Here is a 13,005-nt window from a genome sequence, read left to right as displayed (position 1 = left end):
GAGGAGGAAGCAGGCTCCCTGCTGAGCAGAGAGCCCGATGCGGGACTCGATCCCAGAACCCCGAGATCATGACCCGAGCCGAAGGCAGCGGCTTAACCCACTGAGCCACCCAGGTGCCCCAGAAAAGTTAATCTTAAGTACTTTGCCTACACAGACAGTTAATAAAAATCAGATCCAGATTTGAGTGAAGGCATTTTGGTTCAAGAGTACCTTCTCCCACACCCTCTGCTCCCCCCACCCCCAACCAAACATCCGCACTCCATTTGCCTGTGAAGTGAGAAGAGAGGAGGCTTTTATGCTGTGCCCATTAGTGGGCTCGACAGTACATTCAGGTGAAGGCAAGGCTGCAGAGACCAAGCATGCAAAGGCTGGAAGGCTCTCGGATCCCCAGCATGATGGGCTCACTTGCAGAGGAAGAGACTGGCTGAGAGAGGAAAGTGCGAGATGTGATGTCTTGACTCCTAGAACCCCATGTTCCCTCCTTATTCTAGGACCCTGTAGAACAGCTGCATTGGAAGTGGGCTTCACTGGAGATACACACCAAAGCCACCTTCACCAATGGAAGAAATTGCACATTCTGTGCCTCCCTGTCCTCAGACCCACTAAATTGGAACTAGTTCCTATATCTTGGTCAAGCTCCCTAGAGAAACTTGATGCATTACATATACATTTTGGGAAAGGGGGTTGTTGAGTTCTGTGGTCAGTTTTGGGGGGCATGTAGATTTATCCATGTAGAGTAGCTGTGGCTTGGAGGAAACCAGGCTGAATTTGAAGGTCAATGTGTCCCCTAGGAGAATGGCTTTGGGGAAGTTATCAATCAGTGTTGGAGCAGAGGGGGACCGGTGTGGAATTTGTATGGATCCTGTGTCTCACCTGGGAGCCCAACCGTAGGGATGGATCTCATGACCTGTGTGTTTGCTCGTCATTCAGCTCCCTGGAATGGAAGAGGTCTCAAAGGCAGTTGAGAACTATAGGTGGTAAATGGGTAGTCAGTAGACCTTGGGTGATTGTTACCACCTAGCAGACTGTCTTTATGCCTCCAGTCATCTCGACTCTATGTAGCTGTAGACCACCGGTTCCCCTTCACCTGCCCCAAGGTGTCCCTCTGTCCCCTTGCATGCTGCTCAGCCATCTCCCTTACCAGGAAGTTTAGATCCCAGAAGGGCAGAGCTGGAAGAGGCTCTTGAAATCATCTAGAGGTAAAACTTCCTAATGTCTCCAGCATTTCCCAAAACCTAGTATGCAAACCACTGGTGGGACTTGAAATTTGTTTAAGTGGTAATGGACACATTACCACAAGTGGTAATGGACACAGTGCTCTGTTTTTCATTATAGGGATACTATAGTTGTGTGCATATTAGAAAAGAACTTTAGGGTTCTTTTATTTATGGTAAGGATATAACATTTTCTTTTAAATATGTTTGTTAACAGAAACGATAGCGTAAGAGCCATGTGCAAATGTTGCTGTCGTGACATGGGGCTGTGTGATCCCGCTTGACTCCATTTTGCAGAGGAAGTAACTGGGGCTCAGGGAGGGAAGTGATTTGTCCAGGGACCCATAACGATAATCCTTGTGTAGCTAGGGGTCATACTGGGCCTGGGGCTTCTCTCGCAAGACCCTCTGCTCATCAGCCTAGTTAATGTCTACTCTGGGCCTTAAAAGTCAAACGGGGTTAGGAAAGTAAACCAGACCTCTACAAAATGCTTTGTAAGGTCAACTCAAATACATTTTGGAGTAAAATCTCTTTTTTCTTTTGATTATGCATTTGTTTGTTTGTGGGTGATCCCTAGTGAGAAAAAAAAAAAAAAGCCAAGACCTCCTGCACCAGCTGGGATTTTCCATCTGCTGTACAAGGTGGGGAGAGGCCGGTGCAGCATTCCCCTGTCCAGGCTGATCTTTTTGCTGAGGAGGAAGCTCGGGATGGGCCCGGACCATCGCCACCGTGTCTTCAGTGCGCCAGACTGCTTCAGGGGAGTCTCAGGAGTCTCTGAGAGGCTGGAGCTATGTGCAGGCAGCTGAGTAGCTGGTGTCCCCCACGCCCCCATGCCCTACCCCTGTGATGCCCTCTCTGCATTTACACAGTTGTGACTCTGAGCCAGTACACTGTACTCAACAGGGAGCTTCCGGGGGTCCAAGAACAGGGTGTGCAGGGCTGGAAGAGGTAGGGGTGGAGGCGGGGTTCATTTCCTGATTTGCATACCTGATGTCATCTCTTCGTAAGTGCATGGTTACTTTTTTGTGCTAGGGATCATAGTCATTGATGACCCTTTGCTGTAGCCACTGAAGCCAGAACTCTACTTCTTGTCTGGTAGAATAAATCCTCACAGGGGAAGCCCAGGAGAGAGCATGGGTGTGCACTAGTGGCCTAGGGTGGGTAAAAACACAGGATATGGAAGCAGTGTCCATGGTGGTCATCCTATTAGCCAGACCCCCAGAATGTGCTTTCTTCTTATAGGATAACTCCATTCTGGGGAAGGAAGGAAAAAAAAATGGGCTCATTCTACTTATGGATCTAGAAGATTAATCGTAATGGGTTTTTATTTATTTAATTTTTTTCAAATGAATGTTTGCAGAGGTCATTCCCTGAGCCAGCAGCACTGTGGAAATGCTCTCACTGTAATGGATTATCTGAAGTGACCCTGTCCCCATCCTTCCCATTGTCTCTCCATCCTTCAGTACAAATCCTGTCTTCTGGCTCAATTAGAAACACACAATGACTCATGTTCACGAAGTGTGTTTTGAACTTTAAGTTGCCTCTTCATATTTTTAAATCATTGCATTTAAGTCTAATTCAATAAGATTCTATATTTCCTTCAATTTAATCTGCGAGCTGCTTTCGCCTACCTGTTGCTAGGACAACCAGTGCCTATTCAGGCTTTCGCTTGTTGTCCAGGCACAGGCCGTGTTAATTAACTCCCTGAAATTGCAGGCCAGGTAATCAATACCAAATGTATGGACTTGGCTGGAATGTTTTAATTAAATTTACAGTAATTTTATTTGCAGCTTCTTCTGTAATCTGCATGGTGGGGAATTGATTTTCATTTCAGATACAATGCCCTCTAGCCTGGTCCTCCCTTCTAAGTGCCTTTCTCCATCAGCTGAATCACTGTTTAATGAGGAATAGCCAAAGAAAAATACTAGTTAAAATAATAATTTTAAAAAGGAAACAAACCTGAGAATATCAGAAGGGCCGAGCTCCTGCCAGTTATTTCTTCGCCACCCCTCTCCCGACCCTGCTGCGTTTGTTTTGTCTGGAGTGGTTCCACATGACAAGGATGGGTAGGATCCTGTGGAAAACATCCAGTGATGATGGGTAGGAATCCAAATGCTGTGTGCTGCCTAAACTAAAAGATGCAAACAGTTGCCCTCCCCCACGTGTATAAAGACGTCATAACACAGTGGAGCTGTGTGCTGTTTAGGAGGACTTCTCCTTTCTTCCTCAAGCATGGTGGTTAAACGTTTGGGCTCCCAAGACAGGTGAACCCAAGTTTCACATCTCAGCAATGCCCCTAAGTCAAGTTTCTCAACCTCTGTCCATATCTAAGGAGAAGTAATCCTATCTACCTCATGGGGTTATTGTGGGGTTAAATAAAATGATCCCAATGTTAATTAAGAGCATGGACTCTTGAATCAGATAGCCTCGGTTTGTGCTCCAGCTCTGTCACATCCTCTTTGGATGACCTTAGGCAAAGTATTTAACCTCTCATGGCCTCAGACTTCTCACTTCAAAAATGAGGATATTACCACCAGTTTTGTTGAATTACGTGGCGGATCTTGTGAGATCATGCATATAAAGCATCGACCTCAATACCTACCACATACCTTTTTTCTGGGGTTTTCTTGGGTTTGAGATCTTGTCATCCTCTCAGGGATAGCTGTACAGTATCAGTCAAGCAGGTTCCTCGGGTGTAAGAACCAAAACTGTGTTAATTGTTTGTGTGTGGTGGAAGTTGATCACAAGGATCTGTCATGATCCCACATTGAACTAGAATCTGTCCCACAGCCACATTAACACTCTAGACAGTTTCTCTCTTCTTGTGGAGGCCTTTGGAAGGCCTCTTCCTTAAGAGTGGGGACCTGAGCTGAATCCCCTACCATCTTCTTTGTTTGTTCTGCATTTCTTCTTTCCACAGTGAGGATTTTCTTGCGTGGTTTTCATTCTATCAGGAATGGGGAGCTTCTGCTGGACAAATTCCCTTCAACCACTTGAGAGTCAGTGAATTCTCTCATGAACTTCTGTCTGGATGTGACTCTGCTCTAGTCCTCTGTAGTGAGGGTAAAGCTGGCAGGAGTGCCCCTCCCAAGGAAAACATCCTAGTCTGACTAAAACAGGAACAACATAAAACAAAATAGCCCTAACAGGATGCCATGATCCAGAAGTGGCACTAAGACTTTTATACTATCTAGTATAAAGCCAAGTTTATCTACAGATAAAACCCTTACCTGTTTGAAATATATAGTAGGAATTCACTAGATGTCATTGCATGCATACAGGAAGGTAGGAGCAATTTGGGGAGGCAAACATATTTCCATATGGTTCCTTCAAAATGGCGGCAAGGCAGCCAACCGCTTACTCTACTAATGTGTTTCAATTTTCTGAGAACAGTGATTGATTTAACTAAAGGCATTATTGGCCATGGGAGCTTGGAATGGCCATTAGGGAATAAGAGTGAGATTTTCTTATGGTGAACACCTGCCTGGAATTTTTTTTCTCTCTGCCCACATCTTGCATTCCAAATAAACAGGAATTTAATGAGAATATATTTATTTCCCTTCAAAGACAACAGTAGAATATTGTATTGGAAGAGCTTCAGCTAATAGAAAAAAAAATATGTGTCCCCTGGTGAAAATATAGTCATGCTGGAATTTGAGGATATTTCCCTTGATAATAAAATTAATCTTTTTTTCTTCATTGCTTAAGATGATTTCCTGATGGGAGATGCTGTGTCTGTGGAGATATTTTTGCTAATTTATTTGAGTCTGGTTAGAGAATTGATTCTAGTTCATTGTAGCCAGGGGATAGCTGACCCTTGACGGCGGCTTATTCTCTAGTTAGGTTTGTCTGATAAACACCTCTTGTTCCCTCCCTCTTTCTTTACATTTATTATGAAATCTTGTCTCAGACAAACTGACATCTGTTGAAGGAGAAGTTACGGTTAAGTGATGTGAGGCCCAGTTGCCCACGCTTTTCTGGGGAGATGAAGTGAGTGGCACAGGTGAAGGGGTGGTCATGGCCTCCATGAAACCCCTCCACCCCCCACCCAGCCATGAGGCCTGACTCAGAGCTGTGCATGACTCTGGGCGTCTTGGGGAGCTCAGGTTGGCCTTAAAAGGACATTAACAAATCTGAAAAACAAAACACAGATTATCAGACTTTTTGGTTGTTAGTTCTGTCACTTTTCAACCACATACATGGATTCATGTGAGCATGATGTGGCATGCTTTTCCCCTTGAACATCTCTTTTCTCCACTCCAAAGCACCAGCATTGTGTTCATTTACCAAGCTTCTGCTCTGCCCTTCAGACCAGGTTTGAGTTTGAGAGTAGAGGCACTCCAACGACGAGCCCTGGGAAAGTTTGTTATGATTTCAGCATTCATTATCTCTACAAAGTAGAGCAGAATAGATGCAGAGATAATAAAAGAACACAGTAACTATGTGCCTAATACTAGCCATGTCCAAGGCACTAAGTTCTCCCATATAAAAACTCGTTTAATTCTGTCATAGCAGCTCCCTGAGGAATGCGCTATTATCAACACTTTTGACAAGAGAAAGTTGAGGCAAAAAGAATAGAAGATACTTGCCCCTAATCACCTGACTTGTACGGGGAAGAGCCCGGATTTAGACCCAGAAAGTCTGGTTTCAGAACCCGGGCCTGCTGTATTTTTAGCGTTCCTTCCTGGCTCTTGAAGATATTTGGGTGGTTCTCTTCCTATTCCTACTTGGGCTATTCATTCATTTACTTATTTAATTATTCGTATACTCATCAAAAAATATTTACTTGGCATCCAGTGTGTTCTGACTCTGTGATGCATATTGGACTGCGACGAGGAACAGGATGGCCACAGGGCTGCCCGTGAGCTCACAGGATGAACATGTAATCATAGGATTAACTGGCTGTTTATAATTTCTAGTTGCATTTAGTACCATCGCACTTATTATTCACCACTTGAAGCAGTGGAAGGATCTGAACAGATTTATGGAGGACGGTTGAAAAGGGAGCAGGAGCCGGGCAGGGGGAAGGAAGGGGAGGCTGTTGTAGGAGTCTGAGGGCCCAAGGCAAGAGGAGTGTTTGGTTCCTGAGACACGTGCTGCATCCACTCAGGAGGTCTTGAAGAAAATATAACTAGATACTATAACTGATAATTCTAGATGAATTTACTTTTTTTGTTTATTAAAAAAAAAAAAGAGGGGGCACCTGGGTGGCTCAGTCAGTTAAGCGTCTGCCTTTGGCTCAGGTCATGATCTCAGGGTTCTTGGATCGAGTCCCACATCGGGGCTCCCTGCTCAGCGGGAGTCTGCTTCTCCATCTCCCTCTGTCCCTCCCCCTTCTTGTGCCCACTCGTTTTTCTCTCTCTGTCTCTCAAATAAAGTCTCAAAAAAAGAAGAAAAGAAAAGATGTTAGAATGGAACATTTCCGACTTACTTACTATTTTTCAAAAGCAGAGTGAGGTTTCCAGAGCAAGGATCTAACTTGACACGGAGGAAGGCTGACTCTCTAGTCTGTGGATGAGGTTGGCCAACGACAGCCTGCCCCTTACCTTCAGCCTAATGTGGTGAGCATTCTGAAGATGAAACTGAAGGTCCTCTTGTGCCTGACCTTATGGGAAGCATCTCTCTAGCTCAGGGAATGGGAGGAAGAAGCAGCCCTGAACCCAGATGAAGCATCAGGGCTCCCATTTCCCCGCCTTGTCAGAAGAGAGCGCATCTCTGATACATGTATTCCTTGTTAGCTGTGTTTGGTAAAGGCCTTGTCTTCATGAGACCCCACAAGTGATGGGAGAAGCAGACCTTATCAGGGCATCCTCTGTGTGGAATGCTCAGGTCAGCAGTAGGGGATTGGGAAATTGCTCCCCTCTCCACTAAGACTTGGTCCCCAACTGGAAGATGAAAAGGGGTGACCCAGAATCGCACAATCTCAGTGATGAAAGGACCTCTTCAAGCTCACCTGACCACTGACTTCCAAATCTGACTTCTCATCCAAAGCACTCAAGAGCACTTATTTTTTTTTTTTTTTAAAGACTTTTATTTATTTATTTGACAGAGAGAGATCATGTAGGCAGAGAGGCAGGCAGAGAGAGAGGGGGAAGCAGGCTCCCTGCTGAGCAGAGAGCCAGATTCGAGGCTTGATCCCAGGACCCTGGGATCATGACTGAGCCGAAGGCAGAGGCTTTAACCCACTGAGCCACCCAGGCGCCCCTCAAGAGCACTTATTAAAGATAAATTATTTTTACAAAAAAATTTAAAGATTCTGATTCAGGTTTGGGCTGGGGCCCAAGAACCTGCAAGCTGATGATTCACACCCTGGATCTAGATTAGTGCTTCTCTCCTGGGGGAACTTGTTAAAATGCAAGTTCTGTTCCAGTAGATCTGGAATGAGGCCCAAGAGTGTGCATTTCTAGTAAATGTAAATGTCCCAGTGATGCTGCTGGTCCATGGATCATCTTTCCCATGGCGAGGAATTAGAACAACTTCATAAGCAGAGATATTTTGTTTTCAGTCCTTATTTGAATTCTTCTGGAGATATGGAGCTCTCAGTCACATAAGGCAATTCCTACCATTTCAGAGGAGTTTCAATTTTTATAGCAAGGCCTTCCTTCCTTCCTTCCTCCCCCCCCCCGCCTCCCTCCCTCCCCTTCTTTCTTTCCTTCCCCTTTGCCCCCCTCCCTCCCTTCCTGCCTTCCTGCCTTTCATCTCTATATTGGTAACTTCTAGAAAACACTGCAGTTGAGCTCTGGAGACAGATGACCTGGTTTGGATCTTGACTCTGACTTTTGCTAGTTTTGTAACTTTGGGAAAATACATAATCTTCCTGTGTCTCTAAAATGGGGTAATGACAGTACCTACCCCATAGGATTGTGGTAGAGTCATAATAGTACTAATCCATGTTCTAACCCAATAAAATGCAATAAAATGAGAACAATCCTTGGCATGGAGTAAGCACTTAAAAGCATCTGCTTATTGGTGCAGCTGTACTTCCAGCAGAATCGCAATTCTGTTTCTTTCCTGGTCTGAGGTATTAGTAGACCATGTAGCAACCCAGAAACACTACTAAGACAAAAGTTAGAATTTACTCTTTCTAGCATTTCTTCAGCTTTTCCAACTTTCACAACCCTGGTGGAAGGGTGTTGCTGTAGATCTGTTGCTGTAGTTCAACTTGATCTGCCAACTGTTAACTGTACAGGCAAAAATTCATAAACTATTTGGGATGTGGAAGAGGGCTTTTCCTCTGGGAACACAGCAATTTGAATATAAGTCACTGGTTTCATGTTGAGGTTGGGAATTTCAATCTCTAATCCCAAACAGTGGAAAAAGAAAGAAAGTGATTCTTTTCTTCTTAAGAATTACTAAGTATTTTGGACATACTAAAAATGTATAAAGAATACTACAGAGGCGCCTGGGTGGCTCAGTGGGTTAAAGCCTCTGCCTTCAGCTCAGGTCATGATCCCAGGGTCCTGGGATCGAGCCCCACATTGGGCTCTCTGCTCAGTGGGGAGCCTGCTTCCTCCTCTCTATCTCTCTCTCTCTTCCTGCCTCTCTGCCTACTTGTGATCTCTGTCTGTCAAATAAATAAATAAAATCTTAAAAAAAAAAAGAATACTACAGCGGTGTCTGCTGGGCTTTATCAGTAGAACATGTGAATCTGGACCTTGAGGTTATAATTTGAGCCCCATGTTGGGTGTACAGATAACCTAAAATTAAAATCTTAAAAAAAAAAACACACACACACACACTTTGACAAAGACCCATATATATCTACCTCTTAGCTTAAGAAATAGAATATTAGTAGTACTTCAAAATCTCCTGCGCCAGTTGTACCCTCTCTTATTCAGAGAAAACCATTATTTAAAATTTAGTGTTTATCATTTTCACATATTTATGTTATTTAGATACAAACATATGTACTCCTAAACAATATAAATTATTTTGTGTATTTAAAATATTTATAATTATGTATACTTCTGAAATTTTCTTTTTTTTTTTCCCTCCCCTCTACACTGTAGTTGTAAAATTCATTCAGGTGCCTGTTTGTAGCTCCATAACTCATTTTGATTGCTGTATACTATTGCATTGTATTTATTTCTCATTCTTGTGCATGACACACTCTTAATGTCTTCAGAGAGGAGAATGGCTGTTTCCTCATTGCAGAAGAAATCTTTCCTAGAAATCATGTATAACATTTAGCAATTTAGTTCACTTCTTTGTTCCAGGCTCCTCCCACTTACCTGCTATTTCTGTTGATGAATGGAATCAGGAAAGTAATGGATATAAGGGAGTAGGAAGAGGGGATTGATGGAAACAGAAATCTCAGCACCCTAAAATAGTATGTCCCATACTGCTAAGGACAGTTAAACAAATCAGCACTGATGACGATGTGGTATGAATTGGCATCGAGTAATGCCCAGTCTCTCAAACTTTATGTGATTATTATCTAGGATCTTGTTAACTTCTAGATTCTGATACCAGAGGTCTGAGGTGTGAGTTAAGATTGTACATTCCTAGCAAGATTCCAGGTGATGCCGGTGCTAATGGTCTGGACCAGGCTTTGAGTACCAAGGATGTGTGGACAGAGTATTCATTTGTCTCAGATTTGAGTCTGAATCTTGGCTTTGTTGTTTTCATTGCCTTGGCAGATTTTGGGAAAATTTCTTTCCATTTCATGACTCTCATGCGTGGCTGCACATTATAGTGATCTGGGATATATTTAAACATCCTACACCCAGGCTGCACCCCAGATCAGTTACGTCAGAATATTTTAGGGGTGAGGCACCTGGGTGGCTCAGTGGGTTAATCCTCTGCCTTCGGCTCAGGTCATGGTCTCAGGGTCCTGCAATCGAGCCCTACATCGGGCTCTATGCTCAGCAGGGAGCCTGCTTCCCCGCCTCCGGCCCCCGCCTGCCTCTCTGCCTACTTGTGATCTCTGTGTGTCAAATAAATAAATAAACATCTTTATTAGGGAAAAAAAAAAAAAGAATATCTTAGGGGTGGGACCCATGCAGCAGTTTTTAAAAAAACTGTCCTGGTGATTTGAATATACAGCCAAGATGGAGAGCCATTGCTCCAAGATCGTGGTTCTGAAACTCTAGCACATGTCACAGTCACCCAGAGGGCTTGTTAAAACTTACATTTCTGGATCTCAGCCCCACAGTTGGGGTTGAACCTGAAAATTTGCATTTCTAAGAAGTTCCCAGGTTGCTGCTGTTGCTGACCATGCTCTAAGGGCTTAAGTTCTCACCAGTAAAATGGGTAAATGCATTACCTGTATTACCCATCTTTCATAGGCCACTGGAGCATCAATGAAATAAAATAGTCTGAGGTTACATAGTAGCCAGTCAAGAAACAGTGGTGTCTCTCTATTATTACTAGTAGTAGTATTTCTATGCTTAAGTTGAATGGTTAATCCTTAGTTTACCTATAATATTGGGTAGATATTCTCCTACTTGAAGAATCATTTTCAAGTGTTGTTACATTTGTGCTCTCACCTCTCAGAGAGATCTAACCCATCCTCTGGTTATAACAGTATTATTTTCGGGGACTGGCCTTGTTTAATTTTCCAGACCACCTGTAAACATATCCAGTAGTTAGCAAGTGACCCGACCCCTTGTCCCCAGGCTACCGGATTGTGTCTGATAAATCCAACCTGGTCCTTTTCTGGTTCTTGTTTCCAAGACAAACCTCACAAGCCAGGCCTTTCTGGTGGCAGAACCAGAGCCCCAAGGCCTTCACTTTGTGTGATACCTGGAAGTCTCCAGATGGGCTGGCAGATGGGAATGGGAAAGGGTGGATGGACCCCTCCTGAGACTGGATGTTCTTTATGAACTCTACCCTCACTGCCGCCCCAGTGTGTGCTGAACTCCACCGCGGTTTTTCTCTCCCTGCATACTGTATTTGCACATAGCTCCTTCCCAGGAAGAATGGTTCCCAGGTGGTATTCTCTGGCCTGAAGGCTGCTACTTCATTATCGTCTTTGTTAACCTGAGAATACCGCCCTTCGGGTTCTGCAAAGGAGCACATCATTCTCTCTAACTTCACTGTGTCAAAAACGACTCCTTGCTGGGCTTGGAGCTTCGTTGGTGAACTGTAGCTATTGATCTTGCTTCCAGCATTGTGAATAATGCAGACAGTACGGTTTCTGGGTGCCTTCTCTGCAAACTGCCCAGATTTTGGACTTGAGCTTGATGCAAGTTGCATGATAAACATGCCAAGCTTGTGCTGACAGCACTGAGGCACTTTGGGATAAACATTTGTGTTTGCTAAAAATGCCTCTCAAAAATTGGAAGTATTTTGTCAAAAGATTTATCTGTGCATTTCTGGGGGGGTGTTTTAATGTACTCCGTGACCCAAAAGCAATGGTTCCTGAGTGTCTCATTTGTCAGGTCCTAGTACCTTTCCAACTTGACGCTTCAAAGGGAAATTTGGAATTAAAAAGTTAATTCTTGTTTAAAATGCACATGTGTGCCTTCTGAGGGATAAAAGAGTTTAACTGACAGGTTGTTTGCTGTAGATAGGAGTTTGTGGCTTTGACTGTGATTGTTTTGCTATCTCTTAAGGTTTTAGCAGATCTGGGCCTGGAGATCAGGTCTGTTGCCTCTGAAAAGATGGTAATTATCACTAAGCAATTGCTGGGTTAATTAGGTCTGTCAATAATTCAGAGGACACTTGGAGCAAAGTTGAGACAGGCTTAGAACCAAGGCATGTTGCTGTTTTTTGAGAGTCTGAAATAAATCTCTGAAGTCAATAACTCTGACTTAGGTAACCATTCTACCTGGGGAGCTGACTTTAGACAGGTGGACCCAGTAAGAGGTATGTGTTTATTAGGATCCACTAACTGTAAGACATTAAATTCATCACTACTCTAGAGTAGGACCTAAGCTGGAAGGAGGAAATATCCATGGAGGAGAGATTAATGTTGTATGTCCTTTTGAAAACTCAGTCTGTATCTTTGTGATGGTAACCAGTGCTGGGCCACACGTTATAAATGGTCTTTTAATGGGGATGATATAGTGTTGGATAGAATATATACATGATATGATTTATGATTTATTCTTAAATGAATATATACATGATATGATTTATGATTTATTCTTAAAGATTTTGTTCATTTATTTGAGCGAGAGAGAGAAAGAGAGCACGTATACCCCTGCAGAAGGTGAGAGAGTGAGAGAGAGAGAATCTCAAGCAGACTCAGAGCTGAGCGCAGAGCTTGATGTGGGGCTCGATCTCATGACCCTGAGATCATGACTTGAGCCAAAACCAAGAGTCTGATGCTTGACTGACTGCGCCACCCAGGTGCTCTCTTAATAATGGTAATTAAAATAGAACAAAAATCACGATAGTAACAATAGTGATTTTGATGTACTGAGTATCTACCATGTGCCAGGTACTTGTTTATGCAATCTGCGGTTCTCACGGTGATTCATGAAGGTCGAGATCATTAGCTTCATTTTACAGATTAGCAGACTGAGGTCCAGAGCAGCTTGCTCAATGTCATGTAGGTGATAAGTGGCAGAGCTGGGAATTTAAACCAAGACTCTGTGGCTTCAAACCTGCCTGCCCATGAGGAAGCAAATGGTTCAAGAAAAAATCGGGAACATTTGAAATGCACACCGGAGGTGAGACTCCACGTCCACCAGCCATCGTGTTGTAAATCTGACTTTTTGTCTCTATCTCTGTTCCCTCAGGATGACTCATCTGTAGTTTCCTGCAGGTAGATATGTTCACGCCTTTGGATTTGATGAATATCTGTTGTAAATTGGGAAGTTGAATGAAGCACATTATGTATTGT

The sequence above is a fragment of the Mustela nigripes genome, chromosome 17, assembly GCF_022355385.1.
Source record: "Mustela nigripes isolate SB6536 chromosome 17, MUSNIG.SB6536, whole genome shotgun sequence".
NCBI classification, from domain to species: domain Eukaryota; kingdom Metazoa; phylum Chordata; class Mammalia; order Carnivora; family Mustelidae; genus Mustela; species Mustela nigripes.
Note: the sequence above shows the minus strand (reverse complement) of the source record.